General features: G+C 35.9%; 1 pseudogene across 1 annotated transcript; it reads left to right on the forward strand.

The window, feature by feature from the left end:
- The first annotated feature begins 1,324 nt into the window (after positions 1-1,324).
- LOC149533173 (pentatricopeptide repeat-containing protein At1g11290, chloroplastic pseudogene) lies at positions 1,325-4,692 on the forward strand (annotated as a pseudogene). Its single transcript, XR_016357342.1, has one exon. The product of XR_016357342.1 is annotated as a pentatricopeptide repeat-containing protein At1g11290, chloroplastic pseudogene (transcript).
- Positions 4,693-13,224: the final 8,532 nt, after the last annotated feature.

The following is a 13,224-nucleotide window of genomic DNA, read 5'->3' on the forward strand; positions in this document are numbered from 1 at the left end:
TTTTTTCTCTATAATGATTTAATGTGATTACTAGGTCCTCACATTAATCATGTATGTTTCAGAAAATTGTTAAATAATATCATATTTTATTCATGTTAGATTTAGAATGAGGCATGGAATTAAGATTAATTTCTAGGACTTTTGTTAGGATGAGATAAATTTAGTTTTTAACCTCATGCTAACTATTCATGTGTACTTTACAAAATTTAAAGAAGATTTCCTAGCAATAAAGTTAATACATTAATTGTTGGATTTGTATCAAAATAGAAATGAAGAGGAAAAACGTCCAAGTTGAAAAAGTTTTCTAGGTTTAGGATTTAAATATGCAATAAAATCACTAGCTACAAAGTTAACGAGAGATCAAAAATACAATTTTAATCAAATCAATGCAAAGTTCCACCCTTTAAGTATATCTATGCTCACTAATCAAAATAATATCATCAAGAAGAAATGCTTTGATATAAACATAGGATATTAAACATTAAAACCTTAGACAAATATAGAAAATATTAGAGTTATATCAAATCTAAAATCTTAGATATAATCATTAAGAACAATCTCTAAGATAGGCTTCACTTAGATTGATAAAATTCAACAAAAAAAAAGATGGTTCCTTGTGTTGGCCTATGCTAGTAAATAACATACATATACATAAACATAATCAACCTAGACAAATATTCATTACAATTAGCTATAGATATAATCATACTTCTCCACATCACCATTTAATACAAAATTATTGTCTTTTTTACAAGCACCTAGAATAATTCATGAAAGCATGTACAAAATTGACTTACGACCAAGGTAGAAAAGATGGTAGCTAACTAAAATTTAAATTTGGATGGGTCATGTTTTAGGTCCCAATGATGATCTCACAATTGTAAATTTACTCTAAAATTTTATTAAAAACACAAAGATTGTATGAAATAATAATTTTTTCAAATTTTGCAAGAATAATCAAAGATAATAAATATAAATGAATATTTATAACAATAAAGTAAAATAAGCAAATCTTTTAATTATGCAAGAATGTGTAACTATTCAACATATACGAATAACAATATATCTTAATTGAGCTCCACCATCGGCAAATGGGGAGAAAGCCATCTATAATCTAGACTTGGCTCCGTGTGATCTTGTATCCCCGGCCCTTCTTTGTGAATTGTAATCTTAGTATATTATTTATTAATTAAAAAAAACTATTCATCAAAAATATATCTTAAAAATAACTACAAAACGAAATAAAACTTATGATACAATTAATTATATAAATTCTTGTGAGAAAGAACAATTCTACACTTCCTTAAAACTAAAACTATTTATTTTTAAATTTTTTTTGGGATGGAGATTCAGCTTGGGAGAGATAGCATTTACGGTGCAATATGTTTTGTTCTTCTATCAGATGCATTAAAGCGATCACTGGATTGGGAGAGAAATAGCAAGCAATCGCTCTGCAATATGTTCTGTTCTTCTCTCAGTTCCATTACGAAATCAAATGGGGGTTCGGGCCTAAATTATGCTTTAGCTACCGTGTTAGAGGCTTATTTTTCAAAATTTATTTTTGATATGAAATGTCTGGTTTCAGGGGTTGATACTTCTTGTGGGTGTTTGGTTTCACTGGATGTAGATTGTTTAACAAAATATTTTTCTTTCGCAGTGATCATCTCTTCTTAATTTTAATGTCCTTTGTTCATTCAATTGCTGTGAAAATATTCGGGGTTGTAGAATGGGAACAAAAAGTTCTGTAGGGTTTGTAACTTGAATATATGCAATCATCTTGGTATAATTGAAAATTTTCTAGCCTTACCAGCGGCAATGCCATTGTATGACACTGCACATTTTCCTCACACCGATTACCATCCACTACTCATCCCAATGCCACGGTATTATGTTGAAGGAGGTGCTCCACACATATAAATCCTTTGAAGACTGCTCCACACATCTGAGATTATTGCATATCTCTATACCCAACAACTCGCCTTCACGAGTGAAAAATGTCCACTCTTTCATCACCCACAGGCGATTGGCGTCTACCACATACACAACTTTTCATAATAAGCTTATTCACATGTATGTCAAGTGCGGAAGTTTGGTTGATGCTAGAAAAGTCTTTGATAATTTGAAAGAACGAGACATCGTCTCATGGAATACGATTATTGTAGCGTACAGGGGACATGGGTACCCTCAAAAGGCAGTTACACTGTTCCACCATATGCAACAAGCACGTTTACAACCCGATCAAGTTACATTTGCTAGTGTACTCACGGCCTGTGCTGAAATGGGAGCTGTGGAACAGGGCATGCACATCCATAAAAGCATAACGGAAGGTGGGTTTCTGTCAGATCTTATAGTTGGAAATGCACTGGTAGACATGTATGCAAAATGTGGAACAATAGACAAAGCGCGTGAACTTTTTGACTCAATGCCTCAAAGAGATGTCATCTCGTGGACTGCAATGATTTCAGGATATGCAAAAAATGGATTTGTTGAAAAGGCTTTAGAAACATTTCAGCAAATGAAATCGGCTGGTGTCAGGCCAAATTCCACAACCTTTGCCAGTATCCTTCCCGCGAGTGCCAAAATGGGAGTTTTGGAACTGGGCATGAACATCCATCAAAACATAATCGAAGGGGGAGTTTTTTCAGATGTTATAGTTGGAAATGCTCTGGTAGACATGTATGCAAAATGCGGAAATCTAGAGAAGGCGCACAAAATGTTCGATGAAATGTCTCAAAGAGATGTCGTCTCATGGAATACAATGATTGCAGGGTGTGCCCAAAACGGATTTGTTGAGAAGGCTCTAGAACTTTTAAAGCAAATGCAATTGGGAGGTATAAAGCCGAATTCCACTACCTTTGTCAGTATCCTTTATAGATGTTCTAAAATGGGAGCTTTGAAACAGGGTATGGAAATCCATCAAAGCATAGAGGATAGACGAATTATGTTGGATGTTACATTAGCAACTGCCCTAGTAGACATGTATGCAAAATGTGGAAACATAGATAAGGCATGTGAATTGTTTGACAGAATGCCTCAAAGAAATGTTGTGGCATGGACTGCAATGATTGCAGGATATGCACAAAATGGAATTGTTGATAAGGCTCTAGAAACTTTCGAGCATATGCAATTGGCAGGTGTAAAACCAGACTCGACAACCTTTGCCTGCATCCTCCGTGCGTGTGCCAAAATGGGAGCTTTCGAACAAGGTGTGAACATTCACCAAAGCATAAAAAATCGAAGAATTTTGTCAGATGTTGTAGTTGTGACTGCTTTGGTAGATTTGCATGTAAAAAGTGGAAGTATAGACATGGCACGCGAATTGTTTGACAGAATGTCTCAGAGAGATGTGGTCTCATGGACTGCAATGATTGCAGGATATGCACAAAATGGATTTGTTGAAAAGGCTCTAGAAACTTTCAAACAAATGCAATTGGCAGGTGTAAAGCCAGACTCCACAACGTTTGCCAGCATCCTCCCTGCCTGTGCCAAAATGGGAGCTTTGGAACATGGCATGGACATACATCAAAGCATAAAGGATGTAGGAATTTTGTCGGATGTTGCAGTTGCTACGGCCCTAGTTGACATGTATGCAAAATGTGGAAATATAGATAAGGCACGTGAACTGTTTGACCGAATGCCTGAAAGAGATATCATCTCATGGAATGCAATGATTGCAGGCTATGCGCAAAATGGATTCTGCAAGGATGCGCTCAAAATATTTGAAAAGATGAAGCAAACTGGAACGTATCCTAATATTGTCAGCTTTGCTAGTGTTCTATGTGCATGCAGCCATGCAGGGTTAGTGGATGAGGGCTGTGCATACTTCAGTCACATGAGTAACCATTATTGCATTACACCTACAGTTGATCATTATGTGTGCATGGTTGATATTCTGGCCCGTGCTGGCTATCTTGAGAACACCCTAAACTTTATCATTAAGATGCCAGTTATACCTGTGGTGGTTGTGTGGACATGTTTTCTTGGAGCTTGCAGATCACATATGAATTTAGGCTTAGGAGTATTTACAGCAATGCTGCTTTTTGATTTGGATCCTAAAAATGCTGCAACTTATATTCTTCTCTCAAACATCTATGCAGAAGCGGGCAGGTGGGGTGAGGCTCAAATAGTAAGGAGATTGATGAAGGATAGAGAAATTAAAAAGATTCCTGGATGTAGTTGGATTGAAGGCCATCAAATAGTACATCTTTTCTGTGCGGGTGACAGATCACATCCACAAACACAGGAGATCTATGCAAAGTTGGAGGAATTGGCTCGGAAGATGAAGGCAATAGGATATTCTCCAGATTCGAGACATTTACTTAATGCTGTGGAGAATGAGGAAAAAGAATTATTTCTCTGCTACCACAGTGAAAAGTTGGCAATAGCATTTGGTTTGTTAAACACACCCCCTGGAACAACCATTAGAGTTGTTAAGAACCTCCGAATATGTGCTGATTGCCACATTGCAACAAAATATATCTCCAAGATTGTTGCAAGAGAAATTGTTGTCAGAGATGCAAACCGTTTCCATCATTTTAAACAGGGACAATGTTCTTGTAGAGATTATTGGTGATGCTAAATGAAATTTAATATGCTCTTGTAGAGATTATTGGTGATTTTAAATGAAACAGTCTGTAAAAAAGTGTGTAGAGATTACAAGGAATTATTTCCAGTTTTCAGGAACTATTTTTTTGCATTAGTTTTTATTATTTCAATCTGTCAATTTATGTCGTGTTGTTGGCATCATAAAATTAGATGCATAAAGAGTAATGTGGATCACTACTTATATACATTTTTGGGGGTGTCTGTCAAAGGTTTGTTTAATGATAAAGTGATTGTTTCATTGAATTGTTTATAGTGAAACCTTTTCATGAATGAAAAGCAAAACTGGTGCGGTAGAGAATGGCAAAAAGAAAGATGCTTGACCAATGTGAAACGAGAGAGGACTCATGGATATCGTCGTCATTTTGTAGAGCTCTAATGTTTGGCTTAATTGTATTATGATTATCTTTTGTCGATGTCAAGTGGACAATTTGATATTAATATTCACTTTCAAGATTCAATTTTGTATTTTATGCAAATGCATAAAGATTTTTCTCATTTATCACTAGAAATTACTGTTGCTTCACATCCCTTTTGATGCAGAAGCATCACCAATAAATGATTCTATTTTTGGAATTAACGGTTTGTTGGATGTCAGATGGGCATTAGATAGGGCAGTGCCTATTTCTAAAACTTCTTTTTAGCAATGTTGGCTGGTGTAGGATGGCCAGATATTTAATTTGTTTTCAGAGGTGTTTCCACCTAGTTTTGACAAAACTTGTGTGGGGTCATGAATTTGGTCAGCCTCTTGTTACAGCCCAGTCATTTTTTTAGTATAAGTTGGGTTTTGTTTCAAGTCGAGAGGTGAAACAGTGGGCTGATAAAAAAGAAAAGAAAGTAGTTGCTGTTACCATTCTTTTAGTCGAGGTATGATAAGAGTTAGAGTAAGGAGAGATAGATTGCTGTGTGCAAAGAATGTTGTTCCCGAGTGATAGCTTGTGGAAACTCTTCTGAATGGTAGTCATTTTGGTGGAGTTTGGAAGAAATATATGTACTACTCATATGTTGTAGAAGGAAGTGTGAGTTTGGTTGAGCAGCCTGTGTGGGTGTTTTGTTTGTTATATATTCTTTTCCGTTTAGTGAGTCACGTTGCAGGAGATGGGGTGGAAATTAAAACAACATATGTGTGTTGGCGCTTGCAGTTAACAATCTAAGAAATATATGCAGCAATATTGCTGCAGTTATCTATGAATCTTTTACCTAATATAATCTCTATTTAATTTTTGTATCTGTGTTCTTGAATTTGCTTTGGATCTTTGGGCTAGCTGCTCATTTTAGCAACACTTTGTGTGGGCCTTGATTCAATTCTGCATCAATTTGTATCAAAACAAGGTTGACCTTGGACTGTGTATGAGAAGAGCTTTGCTAGTGAGTGAAACATTTGCAAATGAGTTTCATGTGATGTGCTGGTAGATGGCATGGGAGAGCTGAAGCATTTGAACTGCGGATTTAAGTCAAGGAATGAGAGATATTAACTAGATTGGCTGCAATAGAGATGGCTCAAATAAGGGGATTACGTCAAGGAATGAGAAATTTTAACGAGTTTGGCTGCATTAATAGAGATGGCTCAAATAAGGGGATTATGTATTGAAGATGTGGTGAAGGAGAGATAGCTCAAGAAACTCAATAACATGAAGAAGTGGCGGATGCTGTAGAGACCAGATTCTTTAAAGCCATTACAAAGATCGGAGGTACACCTAGACTACATACATCAGACAATAACGGAAGCTTGAGGGGTAGAGAACTTAGAGATTGGATTGTAGAGAAGGAAATATATTTTGGCTATGAATGTATAGAAGAGACAGAGAATGTAAATATTGTTTGTACAAAGGTTAAAAGGCCTTGCAGCTTCATGGCGGGACTATGTGCAGACTGAAAGACAAGAAGAGTGTAAGAGAAAATGAAATGTTGAGTAAAGTGGTGTCAAAGTTCGAGGCCAAAATGGTGCAGGAGCACCTAGGCTAATTCCTAATCCCAATCCTAGGTCTTTGATTTTTGGTTTGTACTCACCTTAACCAAGTCAGTTAGGTGTGTGTAGACCTTAGAAGGTCATGGTTGAGTTTGTTCGTAGATGGAGTTGATTAGGTTCAATCCACTCTAAGTGGCTTGGTTTTACTTGCCTTATGTTGCTTGTGTTTAGGTTGTTAGGGGTTATGGGTCTTATACCTTGATAGTTTGAGGAAGGTATGTTTTTGAACCTATCTTGTCCTCTATGATGTTTTTACATCCTTTTGCATAGGCTGGAGGTCCTATATTATTTTTTGGGCAAAAAGTTGAGAAAGATGTCAATTGTTGCCAAAGTTGTCAAATAGGTCAAAATGGTCAAAAACATGTGATTTGATGCTCTGAAGGTAAATCATGCCTAGACATTGAATAAATGGACCATGTTGGACCTACTTGGAAAGTTCCAAGTGATAAATGTCCAAAAATTGCAAAAGTGCAAAAGTTGTCAGCAACTTTGAAAAGTTCCCTGACAACATTTGAGCAAGAATTAAGCATGTCGTGAATCTGAGGTTGATAGTTACTCTAACTATCAGAAACCTCTTGGTAAACATATAGAACCATGAAATAAACCCATTCCAAGGGTTGGAAGTTGTAATAAGTGAAGTTTTGCAAGTGGGTCCACGTAATATAGCTCAGAAGTTGATAATTTTGAACTTCTTGATTGCATGTACGGATCACATGGATTGAAAGGCTCATTTTTGTGTTTGATTCTTGTAGTTCATATTGTTACAGTACTTTTTGTCTTAGAGTTCAAGTTGATTAGAGTCCATCTGTGTATAGTTAGAAAATCACTTGTATATAGATTGTTTGATGTTTTTGCTTTGATAGTTTTTGGGAAAATGGCTCCCCCATGAATCCTCACCATGGAATCATCATGGTTTTTGGGGATATGGAAGTAGAGCCCTTGTACAATGTACATAGCAAAGGAAAGGCCTGGAAAAGCTTGATAACTATTTTTAAAGAAATGCCTTAGGCGAGCCTTTGGTGCATGGCTAGGTGATCACAGTGCTAGCAAGTGGGATTTGGTAGATTAAATGTGTTAGATACTTCAATTAGAGAGTTGCAAGAGGAGGAGGGGTGTGTAAGGATGCCATATGTGAGAGAAGACATTCCCATGACAAGATTTGCTAGGGTATTTATGAAACCCTTGTTGATGTTGACAAGAATGATTCAACACTTGTTTTTAGGCACCTATTTAGGAAGGAGGTGTATGGATAGGTTGAGGACTTGAGACCCACAAAATCTTGTAGGATTTCCAAAAGGGTATCCACAATGGAGATCCGTTTGACACCTTGTTAAGTGAAAGTTGGAGTTATGGCCCAAAAACCAATTTTAGAGGCATAATTCTACTAGGCCTAATTAGGATAGTTTTGTCAAGTTTGAGGGAATTGATAAGAAGACCTATTGATTTTGAGTCTACAAGGTTGGCAGAAGACTAAAGATCATAAGGGTGTATCTCTCACTCCATGCTGAAGGCATAATGCCCATTTTTAGTAAAGTTGTGATCTTGAGGAATAGGTGGGAATGTCCTTAGGATGAGTGCAAGTTGTAAATTCATTGGGGTAGTTGGATGGTGAAGTGTGGGAGGGTAGGATAGATATCCTCTTGGATTTAAGGTGACAAAGGGGAGCCCTAATAGGCTATAAGAGAGCCCAGTGAGTCCTTGGAGAAGGAAAGGACTAGCAAGCAATCCAATTTATAACACAAAATCTTACCTACAATTTATTAATTGTGTTTATTCAAAGGGAGAGAAGATCTAAAGGAATATGCCAAGGAATTCTACAAACTCTTTAGGGTTGTACATCTATAAGATGACCTAGTTAAACTTTGCAAGCATATAGGAAGCCTATCAAAGTGCTTCAAAGGTAGAAAATAGTTATCTAGAAGGCAACAAAATAAGGGAAGAGGAAGACGAAGGTCTACTATTAAAAATGAACAAGCAAAGAGTAAGAAGGAACAATAGGCATGTAAAGAAGTAATTAGTGCTTCACAAAATATTGTTTCAATTAGAAGTGAAATATGAAGATGAGATCAATATTGTTTCAATCAAAAGTGAAATATGAAGATGAGATTTTTCTAAGGAGTAATTTTTATGGAAGAGGTTCATGAAGAGGTTTTATAGACACATGCCATCAATGCGAAGAAATTGACCATTGGGCATTTGAATGTATTCAATTACAACAAGACAATAGCAAAATGAGTGTGGCTATGAATCATGTTGCACAAGCAAATGCAGAAAATGTTGTATCACCTTACCATACAAAAGAACCAAAACAAGGAGAAGCATTAATGTTCAAGAAAGTGTTATTAAAACCAAAGAAAGAAAAGCAAGACTTTGAACAAGGAAGTTTATTTAAGATTGTGAGGAATTCAGGTGGAAAGTGTTGCAAGGTAATTGAAAATGACAAAACATCTCAATCCCTACAAAGTTTCTTGATTGCAAAGAGGTTGTTAGCTCTTAGTAAGCAAGCACAATTTGGTTAGTTTTCAAATTAGAAATTACAAAGACGAAGTTATGTGTGATATATTGCCCTTGAATGATTGTCATATACTTTTAGGTAGGTTTTGGCAATTTGATAGAAATAATATATCATAGAAATGAGACTTATGTTAGAATAGTACTCAACAAGGCTGACATGACTTAGGGCTAGACAAAAATTAGAAAAACTCTACAGGATTTGGCAAAAACATATATGTTTCTAGTGAGTCTTGACTTACTCAAGTTCTTGAGAGTCTCGGGACCCTGAGACTCAACTTGGAACTCATTAGGACTCTCTTAGACTATGCTAGGTATAAATTATTGTTCAATATGGAAATAAATTTACTCTAAGCTAATCAAAGGAAATTTTTGAAATAGAAAGTACTATTTGTGTTTGATGTAACACCCCACTAGGAAACTTGAGAGGACAATTCAATAACAAAGAAAAAGACACATTTTTTTAAAAACAAAAATAGCAAGGTCAACATTATAAATGTCATTACGCAAAACATGAACTTAACCATGACAAAATACATTAACAATAATGAGTTCGCATTGGCAAGAGCCTACAACACAACAATAAATTATTCTCATCTGAGAGGTCTTGGGTTTGAGTCTACTCAAGCTTAACACATAATAATAATTAATCTCAACAAATAATAATAATAATTAAGCTAGGCTTTGGTCCATTATCTATCAAAATAATAATAATGAGTTTGCATTAAATTTTATTCTCCTCAGCATTGGTGCTTATTGTAATGAGGGCAATATCCTTCTATTTAGAAAAATAAATATCATGCAAAAGAATAAACAACTAATACATAGTCATATATAATAAATAGTATGCCAAAATATAATTATAAATTAAACATTATCAGTCATTTCATGATGATTAATATTTTATTTAATTAATCATTTACATTGATTTATGATAATTCATCAATATCTTATTACCTAATTAAATCACCATTAAACTATGCTGAATAATCATTAATGATATAAACAAAGACGAATGAATAATTAATTAAATCAAGTTAAACAACATATTAGGAAAAAAATACAAGACACACTCACGAACCCAATACATAAAAGGGCATTGCATTCTTCCCCCTTGGAGCTCAACTTACTCCTGGAAGTTGGATAGAAATGTAATAGTAATATTTAAATAACTAATAGATTTAATCAATCATATTAAGACGAAGTTTAAAAAAAACAAGAGATCACAAGATTGTTAGAATGATCTAGAATTGTTAGTGTAAATAATTTATTATTATTACACTTTACTTAAGTTTACTTAGGTTAAATGCATTATTTTATTAATTATCATATAGACACCTAGGAGTATCCGTAGTCATATGAGTTGTCTTGTTGACTACACAGGAGTTTGCATATTCATCTGAGTGGTCATGTAGACAACACAGTTGTTTGCATTCCAATTGAGCACATAGTGTCTACAACATCTCTTTATGAGATACACTTATGTAAGCTTATCCTCTATCATTGCACAAACTCCTGTGCTCAATGGAGGATAATCCACTCTTGGTGGACATGTGTTTGGTTGTGAGGCTTATCACCTTGCTGACTCCTAGTCATCCTAGATTCCTTTATATACAGGCACTTTTAGTGTGTATTCAATATGATATTCATTCTCATTATTGTTATTATGATCATCCATTATTGTTCCATATTGTGCTAGTGCTTCAGCTTCTTGATCTTGGTGTTATTTTTCCCTAAGACAAATTCTTACATGGTATCAGAGCTAAGGGAGCTTCATTTCATAGCCATTGGAGACTATTTTTGCTTCACCTCTTGGAGGGCCACGATTCAGATTCGAAGTATTTGTAGATATTGGGAGTGTCTAGAGCCAAAGTGGACCTCAACATTGCATCCAAAGCATTGATTCAGTGAATTTTGACTATAAATTTGCCTACCTTAGGCCATAGTCAAATTTGAGGCAAATTTTTTTTGCAAACCGGAACTCAAAGGCTTGATTTGCAAAATTGGTATGATCTCTTCAGATCTGTGCAATTAATTTTTAGATTTGCATTTTTTATTTACATCTCTACAATTTTTTTTGAATCTACATTATTTTTTTCCAAAATTTGTTGGCCATCAAGCCTGTAGGAGAGCATTGTTTTGTAGGTAAATTGGGCGATCAAACCCTGGCAGCTGTAGCTGGCATATTTCATGAAATATCCACAACATACCGGTAGACTTCACATCATAACTGGTGTTCAAACCATGGTAACTGGTGAAACAGGGCTTCAACACTCTTGGTGGCCTCCAAACTGCTTTACCCTATGTGGCTCCTTGCTTTTAAATACCTCGGCATTCACCGGCATAGTGAATGTGGGATTACTATCCCACTCCTTTGCCTATTACTCCACCGACTCTTCGTCGGTGCTCCACTCCTCTATAGCCTGACCTCTTTCGATATCTCCGTAGCCCGACGTCCTGCCAATGACCTCTGTAGCTCCGATGACCCTCCCAACAACACCTCCATCAACTACACCACTGAATGACATCTGAGCCTTGGCCATGTCAACCACCCCATCAGGCAATACATCAGCAGGCACAGTCAGCATCCAAGTCAGCTACCTATACAAGCCACATCAACACTAGTCGTACATCACAGTCATCCGTTTGTACTGCTACATTAGCTTGTTGGGTCAGATTTTTGTTGTTGATGTCATCATTTTATGAGCTCAAAATTGACACCCATTTCACTATCACAAGTAGGGCATATTGGACTGCTACGATGACCGTTTGGATGTCAAATTTAACCCAATAGTTTCATGATGTCATTAGGGTAGACCCCTCATCATATGTAGTTTTGATTTGACTGTCCAACTTCAGGAGGCCATATCTCAGTCATTCGGACTCCAAATTAGGTGCAATTTTTTTTTTGAGCTAGAATTTTTTGAATTTTTCAATTGTGCTATTATTTTCTAGTCTTGGTGCAAGGATTTGTCAGAGAAATCATTTTTGGTGACTACACCTATTCAATCCTACATTTTTCAACTTCAAATGCTTCGTATGGGCTCATCTAGACATACATTCAGGTTCTGTTCTTTTTAAAAGTGCATAATTGTTCATATACTTTCCAGATCTACAATCAGATTATAGCCCTGTGTGAATAGAAATACCACTTTAAAAAATAGGTCATTTTTTTGCATTGTATTACTTTGATCAAACTTCAAAATTGTTGTATATCTGAGCTACATTGCTAAGTACTAGATTTGAACTCCCAGAGAAGGTTGTAAACAACCAAATTAGAAGTCCACTTTTGTCCATTTTGACAAGTGGCCTATTGTAAACACATTACATATAAACTGCCTAATGCATTCATTTGGGGGAGGGGGGTGTGGGGGGGGGGGGGGGTTCTTTGATTGACTGAAAGGGGGGGCAGGGAGGGGTAGGGGGGGTGTGTGTCTTGTGTTTTTTGTCTCCTTGATACTGTGCTTTTTCTTTTGCATTATGGGTTCTTTTTCTAAGTTAAGACCACATAATTATGTTATTAGGAAAGAAAAGATAAAGGAACCATTAGTTGAAAAAGGTTTACTACGCTATGTAACTGGTGTAGCAAAGAAAAATGAGTCTCATAAAGAAGACTGGGCATCAAAACAAGAAATGGCCCTAGGAACCTTTTTAAAGAATATCTTAGATCCTATCAAATATCACATCAGGAACATTAACAATCTAGTAGAAGTTTATCCATAACAATCTAGTAGAAATTTGGGATAAATTTGAAGCATTGTATGGGATAGCAGATGAAGATATGGCCTACACCATTGAGGACAATCTTCTCAAATTGGATCCTAGGAATTTTGACACCATCAAAGATTATCTTACCCAAGTAGACATGTATAGGGCACAACTTAAGGATTGTGGTGAACCAATCAAGGATGGAAAGTTGATCAAACATGTGATGACTCATCTTCCTATTGAATATGCCACTTTAGTTTCAAGTTATAATGCTCACAAGTTAACAATGGGTAGTGCCTTCACTAATCCTTCATTCAAGTCATTTTCAGGAATGCTGGTCTTAGAACATGAGAAGTTAGTGAGTGTGGGAATTTTCCAGTCTTCCATGACCAAAGCCTTGGTAGCTAATCAAGGGAATCAAGGTGGTAAAAATT

This window comes from Cupressus sempervirens, chromosome 10 (genome assembly GCF_028749045.1).
Source record: "Cupressus sempervirens isolate cs-2001-9-10 chromosome 10, ASM2874904v1, whole genome shotgun sequence".
Classification (NCBI taxonomy): Eukaryota; Viridiplantae; Streptophyta; class Pinopsida; order Cupressales; family Cupressaceae; genus Cupressus; species Cupressus sempervirens.